The following is a 15,613-nucleotide window of genomic DNA, read 5'->3' on the forward strand; positions in this document are numbered from 1 at the left end:
GTAAGATATTATTTTTGCTAAGTACTTTCTAATAAGTTCATTGCATCTGTTAAACCTAGATTTTATAATTCTCCTTGTTGGAAAGCTTGGAACTCAAAAACATATAGTTCTACGTAGTGTAATCCTAGCTAGATTCTAGATGGAAATGCACCTCTTTGTGGAAGCATCCTTTGTTATTTAGCATTTTCATTTCAAGGACTATGCAATTACATGTTTTCCACATGCCAACTTCATTGTTGCTCTCAGAATAAGAATGAATTATAAACTTCTCAGCAGGTGAAAAAAAGGATTGCGGATAAAACTAGAAATTTTAGTGAGAGTTCATTTTTTCTTGGAAAAGCCGTGATTTATAAATATAGCTTTAGAGCATTATATGGAGCTCATAGTAAATGGATTGGGACAGCTAAAAATCTCAAATATAAGTCCACCTTCATTTGCCGTACAACAAATAATTATGGCTAACTTCTCAAAAAAAAATGGTACTAGACTGATGTCAGCACCGAACTGGAGCAGCCGAGGTATGGGCAATCTACTAGGCAGTACATAAATTTCCATGAATAGACCTTGGCATTTGTATCAGGAGACCTCGGAGCGTAACTGGCCAGTTGGTCCAATAGACGATATAAGCTGGGCTCCTTTGCGTGTCTTTTTTCACCCTGAATAAATAGGCTTTGGGCCTTTAGTCAACCAATCTGACCCAAAGACTTCTTAATGCGTAACTGACAGGTGTGTCTCACGTCCCCATGTGAGCGCGGCGGGAATGACACATGGGACCCATGTAGGCCTGGCAGGCCATCAAAGTCTGACATGCGGGTCCACCAAGCTCTAACATACCGGGCCCACCAAGCTCTGACATACTGGGCCCACCAAGCTCTGACATGCGGGCCCACCAAAGCTCTGACATGCGGGGCCATGCCACATCTCCAAGTGGGCCTGACGGGAATGGCACCTTAGACCCACGTAGGCCCGATATATTATGTAGGCCCACCAAGCTCTGACATGCGAGGCTAGGCGTCCAGACGTGAAGGCAGGTAGACACTTGTGATTGCACGTGCCTAAAAATATTTGGCATGGTAACTGACATGTGGAACCCATGTTGGTGGTACTGACCTTCTGATCCACTTTGCATGCCGGGAGGCTGTCGGAACGGACGGCACCAAGCAGGAGGATCGTGTCGGTACCTTACATGCGGGCCCGAGTGCTGCAGGTCAGGTACATATGTGCAGACAGTAGTTGTCTCCCCTTAAAAATATGAGCCCAGTGTTGTAGGCCTTGGACTGTTGTGTGGACAGACATAAAAATACGTGAACAGAAGCATGCAGAGTGTGGGTCAGGTGTGTCAACCGGCCCGAAGCCCAGCTCTTGTGACGCCCCCTGCCGACTCCACAATTCGGGCCGCCCACCTCCCGCGCCGCTCATTTCTGCACAATCGTTGACGTATAGAGCTCGCCCGTCACTAATTTTTGGGGCCAAGCGGCCCAAAACGCCACATGTGACGCGAAAACACGGTACCGTCACAGAAAAAGACATTCGATGTCGGATTTCTCAAACGTCAGCCCTGTACCATCATTGAAGCCCCAATTGTTTGTAGTGTATGTTTCCATCTGGATGGGCCCTGTTGCAAAATGAATCCTTTGATGACACCATTCAACCTTTCGAACGGAATCATATTGTGCAGAAATGTCTGCCCGACGTGGATGATGTCATCCACAACATGGACACGAAGATGCACCATGAGGTCGAAGAACGCGGGAGGGAAGTAAATCTCGAGCTTGCATAGTATCTCGATGATCTCTTCCTGTAGCATGTTGAGCCGTTTCACACCGATCAACTTCCTAGAAATGACATCAAAGAAGTTGCAGAGGCCAAACAGCATCTCACGGACATACTTGTCCATTAACCCTTGGATCGCAAAGGGAAGTATCTGCGTCATCAGCACGTGACAGTCGTGAGACTTCATCCTGCTAAACCTCTTCTTTACTACGTCCAGATATCTAGTTATCTTATCAGAGTAACCGTGAGGAACTGTGACTCCTAGGAGGCACCTAGAAAAACCCTTGAGCTCCTCGTCTCTCAGAGTGAAGCCGGTAGCTTTAAGAACCACCACCTCATTATTCTTAGCCCTTTTGTGGCGACCATGAGTCCCTTCCGTATGTTCATCATTATCAGCATCATTACTATCGCGGGGTACTGAAGTTTCTTTCTTGAGGCCAAGCAGTTTCAGGTTGGTTCTTTCTTTCGGGCCATCCTTGGTCTTCTTCGGTATGTTCATTAGAGTGCCAAGTAGGCTCTCTGTAATGTTCTTCGTTATGCATGACATCGAGGCTATGGGGCGTGTGGAGGACCTTCCAGTACGGCAGGTCCCAGAAAACGGACCTCGCTTTCTATACGCCCAGCAGAGGCTTTTCGCTCGGTCGCTTCTTTCCCGGCGCAGGGCACTCTTCCCAATTTTCCAAAAGCTCGTAGATTTCTTCGCCGCTCCTCGGTCGTGGGGCTCTTCCGAGCATGTATTTTCCATTGAACAGGTCTCCGCGTATTCTCCACGGGTGATCCAAGCGAAGCCACATTCAAATCCCTTGGAACACGGTTTTCGAAGACCCAGGAATCTTCTGCAACAGCAGATGCGTGGTCTTATATCCATGCACTTGACACATGCCTTGAATCTGTGGCTTGCCTGGCACGATACATATGCGTAACCAGGATAGTCCTGCACTGTCGTGAGCAATGCGGCTCTCAGAGGGAAATAATCTCTTGTGTAGGCGTCCTACATATGGGTCAATGCCTCCTACAGCGTGGCTAACTTCTCTTTCAATAGCCCGAGATACAGATGCATGTAGATACCCACTTATTTTGACCCCTGAATAAGAATACTCATGTGTATGTACCGCTTCTTCGTACACAACCAGGGGTAGGTTGTACGGCCATACAAACACGGACCAGGTGATATGCGTGCTACTCTTCTTTCCAATGGGATTGAGTCCGTCAGTGCTCATGCCCAGCCTGACATTCCTTCCATCGCGCCCAAACTCATCTTGGAAATCAATGTCCAACACATTCCATTGGCTAGCGTCTGCAGGGTGTGTTAGGATCTTTCCCTTCTCCGGATCATCTGCGGGCTTCTCCCTTTCTGTGTGCCATTGTGCTTCCTTAGGGTCTACAAAATACCTTTACAGACGGGGAGTGATAGGAAAGAACCACACCACTTTTCGAGGAACTTTCTTGTACCCCCTCTTGTACCGTCCTTGGCTGCACACCGGACATGTGGTTCTATCCTTGTACGTACTCGTCCCGATAAAGTGTGCAATCATGATCCAACTTTCTGCGGCGCATGTTGTCATATGCGCCACATAATTCTCTTCACCCTTGTGCTGTAGCGGACCCCACGTGGGTCCCACAAGAGTTCTGTGGCGCATTACTCAATATGCGCCCCAAAAAGCCTCAATTTTGTGGTGCATATTGTGTAATGCGCCACAAAAGTTCAACAATTTTGTAGAGCATATTTTTATATGTGTCACATAAATATTTTTGTGGAGAACGCATTTTTAAATGCGTCACATAATACATTTATACCTATAAGCATTTTCCTAGTAGTGATCAACGTATATAAACAATCTCTCAGAATCTCAATGGCATTACAGATAAATCCAAAATCCACAGTTTCACAGTTGTTTCAACCAAAAAACTTTCAATTTGCCACAGTTCTCATTTCACACCTAACTTTTCACAGCTCATAGCTCAAAAAGGCTTTTTTGGAATCTACGGCTGAACCAAACACACCCTTAGAAACCAAGTTACTAATGATACTACAAAATATGGTGGGCAACTAGCAGTGCCAAGTTATAAGGCTTAGTATTATTGAGTTGCTGGTTGTTGTTTATAAATTGGTATCTCGAAAACTAAGTTACCTACAAAACATAAGAAATTGCTTCGCTATAAAACTAAGTTTTTTTTCCATACCACTAAGTTGCTTTAAAAAAAGTTTGTCGAAACTAAATGGGATCTAGTTTTGAAGATCTTGTTGCAAGAGGCCCAACGATGAAAACGGATGTCTGTTCCGACGTAGGCGACATATAATCTAAAAATATTGACTTTTTAAATTTTTCCCTACTAGTAAATGTGCACGTGCACGCACGTGTAAGTTTATGATTTGTTTTGCCGCCCACTGCCACCTTGTTCATCTTGACACCGGCAATCATATCGTCGACAATGGAGTGGCGAATAATTCAGGCTGACCCTGATCAATGCCAATAGACACTGCACCCAGTAGTGTGCTACAATATCGTGCTGAACAAATGGGACAAGAATTACATGTTTATATGATATACAAACAAATATTTTGGAACCTAGTACCAGCCAACTAATTAACAATGCATTTAGTTGTAGACGTTACAATGAGGAATCAAAACCATAACCAATAAAGGTTGAATCTAAATGATGCTAATATAGTAATATAAATTTTTTATTTGCCGGAGTCCAAACAATATAAATTAAATTATTTGTTAGAATGATTGAACAAACAAGGGATGAAATACTCACTTCCTGGCATCTAGCGAGTGTTAGCCTGAGAGACTCGGAGACGTTGTATACCAATATATATAGAGGCTTAGTTAAGAAATGATACATACACACATAGAAATTTAATAATAGAATTTTGTGTGGAATGATTTGATTCTACTTAATAATATAATTACATGAGTACCTAATTCATATATACGGAGATAGCAAAGGTCCACATGAGGCATCCATACACAGAAAAACAAGGATTTGTTGTCATACCTCAATGTACATATGTACATTGCCACCCCTTTTTGATGGTGTGTTTCCATAGAACTCTTCCAAGATTGAGATCGAGTTGTCCTTCCTAACTGAACCACTATCACCGCAAGCAACAAAAATGAGAACAGCATTTCTGAAAACATTGGTGTACAACATAAGTACACTCTTCCATCTGGTAGCATTAGCTCTTCAACTGAATTTGCTTCTAACATTCTGAATGGGACTGAAGATTGGAAAGCTGATGCAATATACAAGCACTCCATTGAGAAATTGTGCAATACTCGGCATCATATCCTCTCTAGCACCAACGTCGGCCTACAAAGTGGAAACATAGAGAAATTATATGGCATTGGTGGATGGTATATTGTCATCATATTTTGCTGGAGAGATTGCCCCAAGGATCCGAAGAGCGAAATTCATTTTATCCCGGTGAACACAAAAATCGGAACGGAACTATTTTGCCTGGGGTCACCATTCAATTGCTTATGTTGCACTCATGTCAACAGAATATATTGGAAAAATGAAATCTATGAGAGGCGAATACAAACTGTAAGTAGCACTCCATTCCATACTAAATAGCACTCATCCTTTTGATGCTAATTTATTATATAGAAATTCAGCAATGAAGTAACTGAAGCTTTTTAGACCAACATACTTTGATCAGTGAGAAAATGAAGATGTGATAGTCAATAAACTATTTTCTCCCCTAACAAAACCAGTTAGCAACTATATGGTATAGTTTTGGTACTGGGTGATAATTGCTGAAACAATGTCAAGATGTACACCTTTGGTTCAAGTGCAATGTTGGACGACTGGGACTGAAATTTTTCTCAACAAATGCATGAGAGAAACCAGACTGGACAAGTGGCGTCGCTGCAGGAGGTGTTAGAATTGAAGGTGATCTAGTGGTATCTTCTTGATAAGCTGAGGACACTGCATATCCATCTAGCTTCCCAGTATTAGTTCTAGAACCTAAATATTCAGTAGAATTCTGTACCATCGACATGATATCACCACCAGAATCTCCTTTCTCAATATCAGGACCATTCTTCTTTTCTTGCAGGGATTTGTGTTGCTCTTTCCTCATCAATTCAAACGATGTTGAGATTAAATTAGTTGAAGAACTTACCAGTGATTCCTCGACTTCAGGGAGTAGGCTGGATGTGCCGTCATGGATAGATGACGAAGGTAAGGGAGAGTAGAAGAAAGCCGCAGCAGCATGGGCGATTAGCACTGAGACCGGCCGGATCGGATCCTGCTGGTCGCGATGACGATGTTCTCCGCCGTGCTCTGCACGCAAGACGACGGGATGGCGACAGTTGTTCTGCTGGATGCGGCGACTGATAGGGAGAGAAGCACACCTTAATGAAGGCGTCAACGACTGCGGTCGATCTCGGGGAGCGGATGATGGCGTGGCTGCGGACGGCGACGGTCGCGGAAGGCAGATCGGAGGAGCACGATGGCATCGGCCGACGGTGGAGGCGTGGATATTGGTGCGGTTGTTTGATGAGATGGTCGTGGGGTAGGGCAATGTGATTTCCCTGACGTGCGACTTGCCGGACGTCGGACAATGTTTTACCGCTAATCGCGGGTGCCATCTGAATTGTTGGATCATGGTTGGATGGCTGTGATTTTATGGATCTGCCCCCTCTGGGTCTTTTATTAGTAGTGAAGTAGTGATAGTGATCTACATCTACACTACTTAAAAAGGACGAAGACGTTCCCTATTCTGCCAACGACCACACTACGACCACACTACGTCAAACCGTTTCGTCGTCCACCATCCTTCATCGCGCATTGCTCGCGTCCAAATGGGCCAAGCCCAACAAATTTCTACTACCGCATTCCTCCTCCTTTCTCCGAAACCTCCCCTTCTCTCTCACGCGTCGTCTCTGCCTTCCTCCTATGTGTCCAGCGCCCTCCTCCTCCCCTTGGCCTCGTCCAACCATGGCACACCGCTGCCCAGCTTCTCCACCAATCCATCCATGGCGAGGAGGAGCCGTGCTTCCCCCCGCCCCTCCCGCCCCAGATCTCTCAACATCTTTTTTCCACAACAAAATCTGCACGGATCTGAATTTTTGTTGCATGTTTGTTTTTTAGATCGCACGTGGTGCACTGTCTGCAAGAACACGAACCAGAGCCATCTCCAGGCGGCAGTCGACCTCGCGTGGCATGAGGGACGACACGGCTCCCCCATCCCAGGCTTTGCTGGTCTGTCCGATGCTGCCTTCAACCTCTTCCCCGACGATGCGTTCAACGCCCTCCGACCTCGCGGGCCCCCAACGTAGCACGGTCGCCCTCTACCTGCGTCTGAGCCCCCGGTGACGGTGCGTCCTCACTGGCACCGACAGGAGCGTGCCATCAGCCACAAGGTATTGTCCTTTCTTGATGAAGGTTGAAGCATCTAGGTTTGCTCAGTATTTAGGTTGGACTAGGACTAAACGTGGTTCTGCACTTCTATTTGATTTGAATCTTTTGCGTCTAGATGTAGCAAAGTGGTATATTGTGCTCTCAATTTTTTTACTCTGAAATTCATCATCTGTATAGTGGTTAATTGTTTCTTCGTGATGCAGATCAGAACATCCTTCTTTCAATACTTAAATCCATTTTCTTGTCCTTGGTCGTTGCACAAAAATTGGGTTGTATATATCTTCCTTAAATCCATGATGTATATTGCAATGTTAAGTTGATACCAATACCATTTTGTACCGCTCTACCCCTTAGTATATACCCATTCCTGGTATCTGTACTGCTAGCTTTTGCGCAACTTCAGACAAATGATTTACTGCTTTATTCTGTTGCAAGGTTATGGACTTGCGGTTCTTTTTAATAGGAGGCATTCCGGGTTTGTTTCAATCCTTTATACATAAAAGAACTTGGGAGACTCGTGATCAACGACGATATTGGTGGCAACATCGACAAATACATATAAGAACTTCAGGTTATGATGTTTCCTTTTCTCTTGATGGAAGATTCTGATATACGTATGCTTTATCTTTTAGTTCATGGTTGGAGTTATTATGGTACAGTGACTTGACAAAAAGAATTTTTTTAAAAGAATAGGAGAGAAAGCAGATTTCTTGTGTTGTAGCACTATGCTTCCTGTGAAGCCGACATCTTTTTATGCAGCTGTGGCAACTTAGAGGGCACCAATGCAGCAGTGGCTGGCACTCATGCATGCATAGTGACTTAAGTAATAATTCCCACCTTTATATCATTGTTTCTTGAAAGCGCATTTCTTATTTTATTTGTCAGCATTGCAACACACAGTTAAAGTTTTGTTCTATTGTTCTAAATTCTCGGTTCAGTAAAACAAACAGTGAGGGTGTGTGGATCTCCTTGATTCATTATGTCATAACCATCATACCTCTGAATATTGCTTGAAAAAAATGATGTGAAAGTCTCACGAGGTATGGTGGCAGATGGACTGATGTATAAAAAAGATCTCCTTGATAAGGAGTGTTTTCAGTCAAATTTTGGAATACTGGAGAAATTAAGATATGCTCATCATATTACATTGAATATATATTTGTTTTGAGAATTATTACACTGAATATTGACATGCCAATGTTGCCTGATGTTTTCCGTTAGTCATGCCTAACATAGGCCACTAGATATTGTACGTTTTGACAGAGCTATGATGGCCTACTTTGTTAATGCATAATGAACACATCAAGAGACATGTGGATACTTTGTGGATACCCGAGCGTGGTGGGTTCTTAGGTGAGAGTTTCTGCACACTGAACCTCAATCATTCATTATATTTTGCTTCTTACCCTTGTAGGCCAAGAACTGAGATTCGCTCAAAAAACGCCAGCCCGAGCCATGAATAGATTGCGATATTTCACTATGATTGAAAATTAAACACCACTCGCGTGTGTAAAATTGTATCATATACAATAGTTATGCTAAGGTTGGATTTGAGGAACTCTGCCTATTTATAAGCATGGAAGCTGCTTGTAGTAGCCTTTATCTTATATGGAACGCTGGCCAATTTGCTTTGTGCAAGTAGGACTTCACATGATCTTATAATTGTCACTGTACTTTTCAGAGAGAGCATTAACTTTTGAGCATAATATATTATGTCAAGATAGTTTATTTGATAACTTGCAGGCATTATGAATCATTCTTGATATGGTACTTTGGGCCCTTGATCTTGATCGTGAAATAGACTACGACCGGGATGATTATATTGTGCATGAGAGGTTGCCTCTCATATGAAAACTGGCCCAAACTATGTAATTGCATTTACTCACTGATTCTAACCCCTTCTCTTGTCAGGAATGTTGTTCAGGAGGATCTGAGGAACTTAACATGGCAGGGAAGATACTTTCGCATAGGGTGTGAGATGTTATTTATGGATGAGTTACCGGATGCCATTCTACGACATGGGCATGAGTAAGGTACATTTTCTTTACATATACATGCCAAAGTTATTTGTTGTCTAACTTTCTGCATAATTGACTTAATTGGCAAAAGATCGATAACTTAATGTAATCCAGTTGAATATATAATTGAATTGGCGGAAGATATTGCCATCTTAGACTGAGACATGATAACTCGATCATTTCAAAGGTGTTCATGCTACAGAGTTTAAGGTTCGGAATGTCAGGTTATACTCAGTATAGAGAATCAGTGTAACACTGCACTGATAATATGTTGACTCAAGTGCCTTTGAATCAATTGGCTGAGTACTCTGTTTCCAAAAATCTTATTATATGCCTCTGTTTCTTTTGATGCAAACTGTGTGGTCCAGCAGTTTACTGTGGTTTTTGTAGTGTTCTTCACATGTAGCTTTCCTATTATGTCACGCCAGACGTTCTTTTTTTCTTATGATAGTTCTGATGCAACCTGACTAAATTAGTAACATAGTTTGTCCTCTTCCATACAGTTCAGATTTGGCAACTATTATGAGTATAAATCAATGCTATGCTGGTGAACCTTATTCACGGCGGATTAATTAAGTGAGCTGTCTAAAGTTAGCATATGTTCGCCACACATTTTTTTGTAAAATAGGCTTTGGCTAGCACTGTTCTAAGTTGTAAGTATTTCATAGTTCATAGTTGCTATATGCTAATTCATAGACCCATTTCAAATTTAAATTCTTAGAATATGCTATGTTCTGTCATTTATATGTATGAGTTTGTTAACCTTGTTGTTGAATTGTTGTTTTAAAATATAACCTTACGGTATTGATGGCTAACACTGCTCTACAAGCATAAGATTTGGCACTCCTAGCAGCATAAACTGCACATCATTTTCAGCTTCGGCAGGCCACAACTTATCCCTTGTCAATCAGTTGGTTTCTATTGACTGCTAAATGCGATAATAACGTCTAATATGTGTCAATAGTTATATGTATCATGCCTGGTGCCGAAATGGGCCACGCCATTGTTTTTCTTTTAATCTTTAATGTCTAATGTCTGAGGTAGCCCATACTGCCAAGTTGGACGCGGGTAAGAATTCAAAAGAATGATGCACCATTTCTGGCTTTTGTATTGCCCTGCACCTTTGCATAGGAGGATTGAAATAAATAGATGCATTTCTGATAAAAGTATTACAACACATTTATGTTAAAGAATCATACTATTTATGGAACATAACCCGCTATAATTGTATTATTTGTGTAAGAACCTGAAGCAACTAAATGATTATGGGAACCTGAACTAAAATCATTTTATGTGCATGGATCCAACCTGCAAGTTACTTATTTTTTACTAGCTAGCTACTAATTTGGAAGGTCAAGGTGTGAACTGATTTTCTAACTAGATGTTATTGGGATTTTAGAACCGTGCTCCCATTTCTTAAATGGACAACCATAATGATGTGTGTGCACTTAAAGAAATGTTTATTGCTTACTGTTTCCATCTTGATGCATCAATAACTAAATGTTATGCCGCTAAAAAATGGCACACATATATTCACCTCAGTTATGTAATGTCTCTTGTAATTTTACTTTTTATAAAGCACATATCAAAGCATCTAATGGATTGGATCTGAGACCTTCTGATTCTTCACTTCCTGATTTTAGATTACTGGCAATTGTTTTATAGTTTCACGACAGAGACATGATGGAGATATTCAATGTGTTTTGTATACCATACTAGATGGTTGACTCAAATTATTCCATGGCCTGATAGATGCCTAAGGTATTTGACTAGAAGCTGTGCGAGTCATATATGAAATATTCCTCAATTATTATCATGGTTGGCTACCCTTTTCAGGTTTTAATGGTCGGACATTCCTATGTGTGGGAATCTATGATGGGGAGGAGTCTTAACATGAGGAATGGCCTTGAGCTTGGCAGGTGTCACCTATCCTACCAGGCAAGTGTTCTAGCATCCAGCTTTGATGATCTTTTCTTTCCATTTTGACCTTCAACACTTCAATTTTTGTATGACACAAACACTGGTAAGAGTAACATAGCTACACATTCAAAATCTACTAACTTGGCCAGCGAAGAAAACAATTTTTAGTTGCCTCCGCAGTTGCGAGAGCTGATCATAACTTTGTGGGTACATCTTATTTGTTTACTTTTTGTGTTAATTTTTTAAGCATTTTATGTATGTAAGTGTGCCAGACTTACTGATGCATGTGCTTTCAGTTTTGTAGAGCAAGAAAGTAACTGTTGTAATACAAAGGCCACTTGTGGGAGGAAAGATACGAGGAATAATGATAGGTTTTAGAGAAAATGGTGTATGCATTGCAAGAAATTGTTATAATGTAGTTGTGTGTACCTATGCTACTCGTATAATATTTTCTTATTAAAAATAGCTGCCCGTGTATAACAAACAGAGGCACTATATTTTATACTTCTATTTGCATTCGTTGGGATCAGTAAAGTTTTTCTTGTAATTGACACACTTGCACAATGAAACTGTCGCTATTTGTGTTATGCAAAGATGGCTAGCATGGCAGAAGAGAGAGTGAATGAGTTGAACCCAGCGGCATATGTTCAGGCAAGTCCTCATGTGATCGGTGCAGAAACATGTGTGGGATCCACGTCTGAAGGTAGATTTTCTGTATACCATGGAAGTAATGAGAGCTGAATACACGGGTGTGGTCCCATTTTGTGGGGAGAGAGAAAGTAACAAATGGGTAGATATGTTTCTTCTCGCTGGATGCTGCAAGTGGACGGGGAAGAAGCTTCGTGGTTCTCCATGGACCATGAATGTTGCTGCGGCTCATTGCATCGTAGGTGAGAGAATACATAGACGGTGATGAACCCGAGCTGACGGCGGGGTTCCAGAGATGCGAGAGATGGCAGCGACGCCAGTATGGACATCTGCATGAAATCTGCGGTGAGGTCAGTTAGAACGCAGCGCACATGCCGCACGCCTCCACCACCCTGTTGCTAGGTCGAAGTAGGTCGTCGTTGCGGAGAATACAGTGATTGCGGAGAATACAGTGATGCGCTCGCAGACGAGCACTTCTTTAGTGCATGCGTTGTGTCGGCCGGCAAGGCGCGGCCTTGGCGAGGCGCGGCCTTTGCAAGACAACCTCTAAACCACATCACTAGGTTCACCTGTGTCTGGAGAAGAAGCAGACTGAGGAGCAGTCTCCACCGCTAGCCAACCTTTTCCACATTGATGCTGTGGGAGATTCAAACATGAGCAGATTGAGGAGCAATCTCCACCGCGGCGTTCACCGTTGTTCTTGCTCGTCATCCTCCGTTGGTATCTGTCGCAATGCTCTAGCATCTGCGGCGGTCTTGCAGGAGCTTCAGTAGTCCATGGCGGAATGGGGTGAAAAGGCCACCCACAGCGCCGCAGAGTCATCTCGAGACCGGACTAGGATCAGCGTATCTTGCAGATCTTGGGGGAATTTCTGGCCACTCCACTATGTACGACACAAATGCACAATAATGGTCAAGGAGGTGATGCTAGGACTATGATTACTGCGGGCACCTATCCAAGAAGGAGCCGACACCATGACACATATGGGTGCGCCGACAGCATTTCAGACAGGGAAAACTAGCACCCGCCCCGTGCATAGAGTTGAGTGGCGCTTCCGTGCCATTGCTAGGACTCCGCTGCTTATCGGGTTCGGGGCACTGCCACTTCCGCCGCTCGCCCATAGAGATTGAGGAGTCGCCTGATCGAGGAGTCAAGACATCGCTGAGAAGAAACGGGAGAGAGAGTGTCGCCTCGCTGCCTATTGAACACATGTTGGTCCTCGAAGAGTTAGTAATAAGAAGGATGGGATATCTAAAACTAAGTTAAAAAAATAGCATCCTTCTCCATATTTTGTTTTCCCGTGGCAACGCACGGGCATTTTAACTAGTGAAAATTAAATACACACGTGTGGTACTTTGGGTGATTCCCCGTCAATCCAAAAGTTTCATTTTCCGTACGTGGGGTAAAGAGAGCTGCTAGGACTTTCCTTTTGTGGGGTGAGTGCTGGGATATACAAACCAGCACCCCGGTGCCCCTAGCCGCGTCCATAAAACAACTCGTACCAACTACCACTAGTATATAATCCCATGGAAAAAAAACAAAGCAATCCAAAATTGGTCGATATATAAAGCTATGCCTGCTGACACTTTTGTCAAGCATTCATCAAACTCGAACCATAGGTTGTAACAGAAAAAAATGTATCACATCAAGAATAATGGATGGTTAATTACCTGCTGGATATACGTTGCCGCCGCAAAAGCCGGCCATCGATCAAGTCCACAATGAGGACGAGAACAAGTGATCGTGCACCTTCTTCCTAGGCCCAGGTCTAGATCTTATAAGAGTATTCTTCAAACGATTCGGGGGAATCCTTAGAGGTCCCATCTTGCAGTTGCTAAATGACTTTGCTCTAGGGAGGGTCAACATTGTTCGCCTTAACTTTGGGATAATCTCTTTGATTCCTAAAGTCAAGGGGGGCCGAGCTGATTACGTAGTTTCGTCGAGTCGCGCTTATCAACGTCATTTCAAATTTGTAGCGAAGGCTTATCCGACTAGACTAGCATCATTAGCACATAGGACGATTGACCGGAACCAGTCTGCGTTCAAGAAGGGTCGATGTCTGCATGAGGGGGCGCTTGCCCTGCACAAGATTTCCCATGAACTCCAAGTCAGGAAGCAGAAGGGTTTTCTTCTCAAACTCTACTTCGAGAAGGTGTATGACAAAGTTAGCTGGGAATTCCCTCAAGAGATGCTCCTCTAAACGGGATTCTCGGCTTGTGTTGTGCACCGCCTGATGCAGCTGGTCAAGGGAGGTCATACTTTCATCAACGTCAACCACGAGGTTGGACCTTACTTTCCCAACGCCAGGGGAGTGTGGCAGGGAGATCCGCTCTCCCCGATCCTGTTCGACTTCATTGTGGATGGACTGGCGGCCATTCTGGCAAAAGCCAGTGCGGTAGGACATATTGAGGGAGTTGTCCTCATCTCATCCGGGAGGGGAGTGACACATCTACAATACGCAGACGACACTCTGATCTTGATGAGACCGACAGGCTTAGTGATTGCGAAACTTAAGACTATCTTGGGGTCACTGAGGAACTCCAGCACAGGGTGGCCTGCATGCTAAACTGTAAGCGGGGGGAGTTCCCCATTAAATATCTTGGCCTCCCGATCATTGACAAAGCGCTAAGGGTAGCGGACTAGAACTTACTGCCAGAGAAGATAGGTCATAGGGTTGACCCATGGCAGGGATTATTTCTAGCCTCGGAAGGTAGGTTGGAGTTAACTAAATCCAGCTTGTCGAGCCTCCCACTTTCTTCCATGAGCCTAAATATGTTGTTTGACAGAACCCAGAAGGCCATGGACAAACCGCGGGCCCGCTTCTTTTAGGAGGGAGTCACATGGTGGACTGGGTAACTGTGTGCAAACCAAAGATGTTTGGAGGATTGGGAATAATCAATACCAAACTAATGAACATCACACTGGTGCTCAAACAAATTTGGAAATTGTACCAGGATGCAAACTAAGTGCGTGCTCGGCAAGTTCCTGATGACCCACAAGTATAGGGGATCGCAACAATCTTCGAGGGAAGTAAAACCCAATTTATTGATTCGACACAAGGGGAGCCAAAGAATATTTGTAAGCCTTAACAGCGGAGTTGTCAATTCAGCTGCACCTGGAAACAGACTTGCTCGCAATAGTTTATCAGTAGCAACAGTTTTATAGCAGTAGCAGTAGTGAAATATAAGCAGCAGTGTAATAAAGACAGCAGTAATGATTATAGTAAATAGCAGGATTAAAATATTGTAGGCATAGGGATGGATGAATGGGCGCTGCATGGATAAGATAACTCATGTAATAATCAAGAGTAGGCATTTGTAGATAATAATAAAACAGTATCCAAGTACTAAATAACCATAGCCATGTGTTCCGTATATAGTCGTACGTGCTCACAATGAGAAACTTGCACAACATCTTTTGTCCTACCAGCCGGTGGCAGCCGGGCCTCTAGGGAAACTACTGGTAATTAAGGTACTCCTTTTAATAGAGTACCGGAGCAAAGCATTAACACTCCGTGAACACATGTGATCCTCATATCACGAGTCTTCCCCTCCGGTTGTCCCAATTTCTGTCACTTTGGGGCCTCGGGTTCCGGACAGCAATATGTGTATACAACTTGCAGGTAAGATCATAAAACAATGAATATCATCATGAATCAATAACATGTTCAGATCTGAAATCATGGCACTCGGGCCTAAGTAACAAGCATTAAGCATAACAAGTCGCAACAATATCATAAAAGTACCAACAACGGATACTAGGCACCATGCCCTAACAATCTTATGGCTATTACATGAACAATCTCATCCAATCCCTACCATCCCCTTCAGCCTACGGCGGGGATTTACTCACACATGGATGGGGGAAACATGGATGGTCGA

Source organism: Lolium rigidum, chromosome 7, assembly GCF_022539505.1.
Source record: "Lolium rigidum isolate FL_2022 chromosome 7, APGP_CSIRO_Lrig_0.1, whole genome shotgun sequence".
Taxonomy (NCBI): Eukaryota; Viridiplantae; Streptophyta; class Magnoliopsida; order Poales; family Poaceae; genus Lolium; species Lolium rigidum.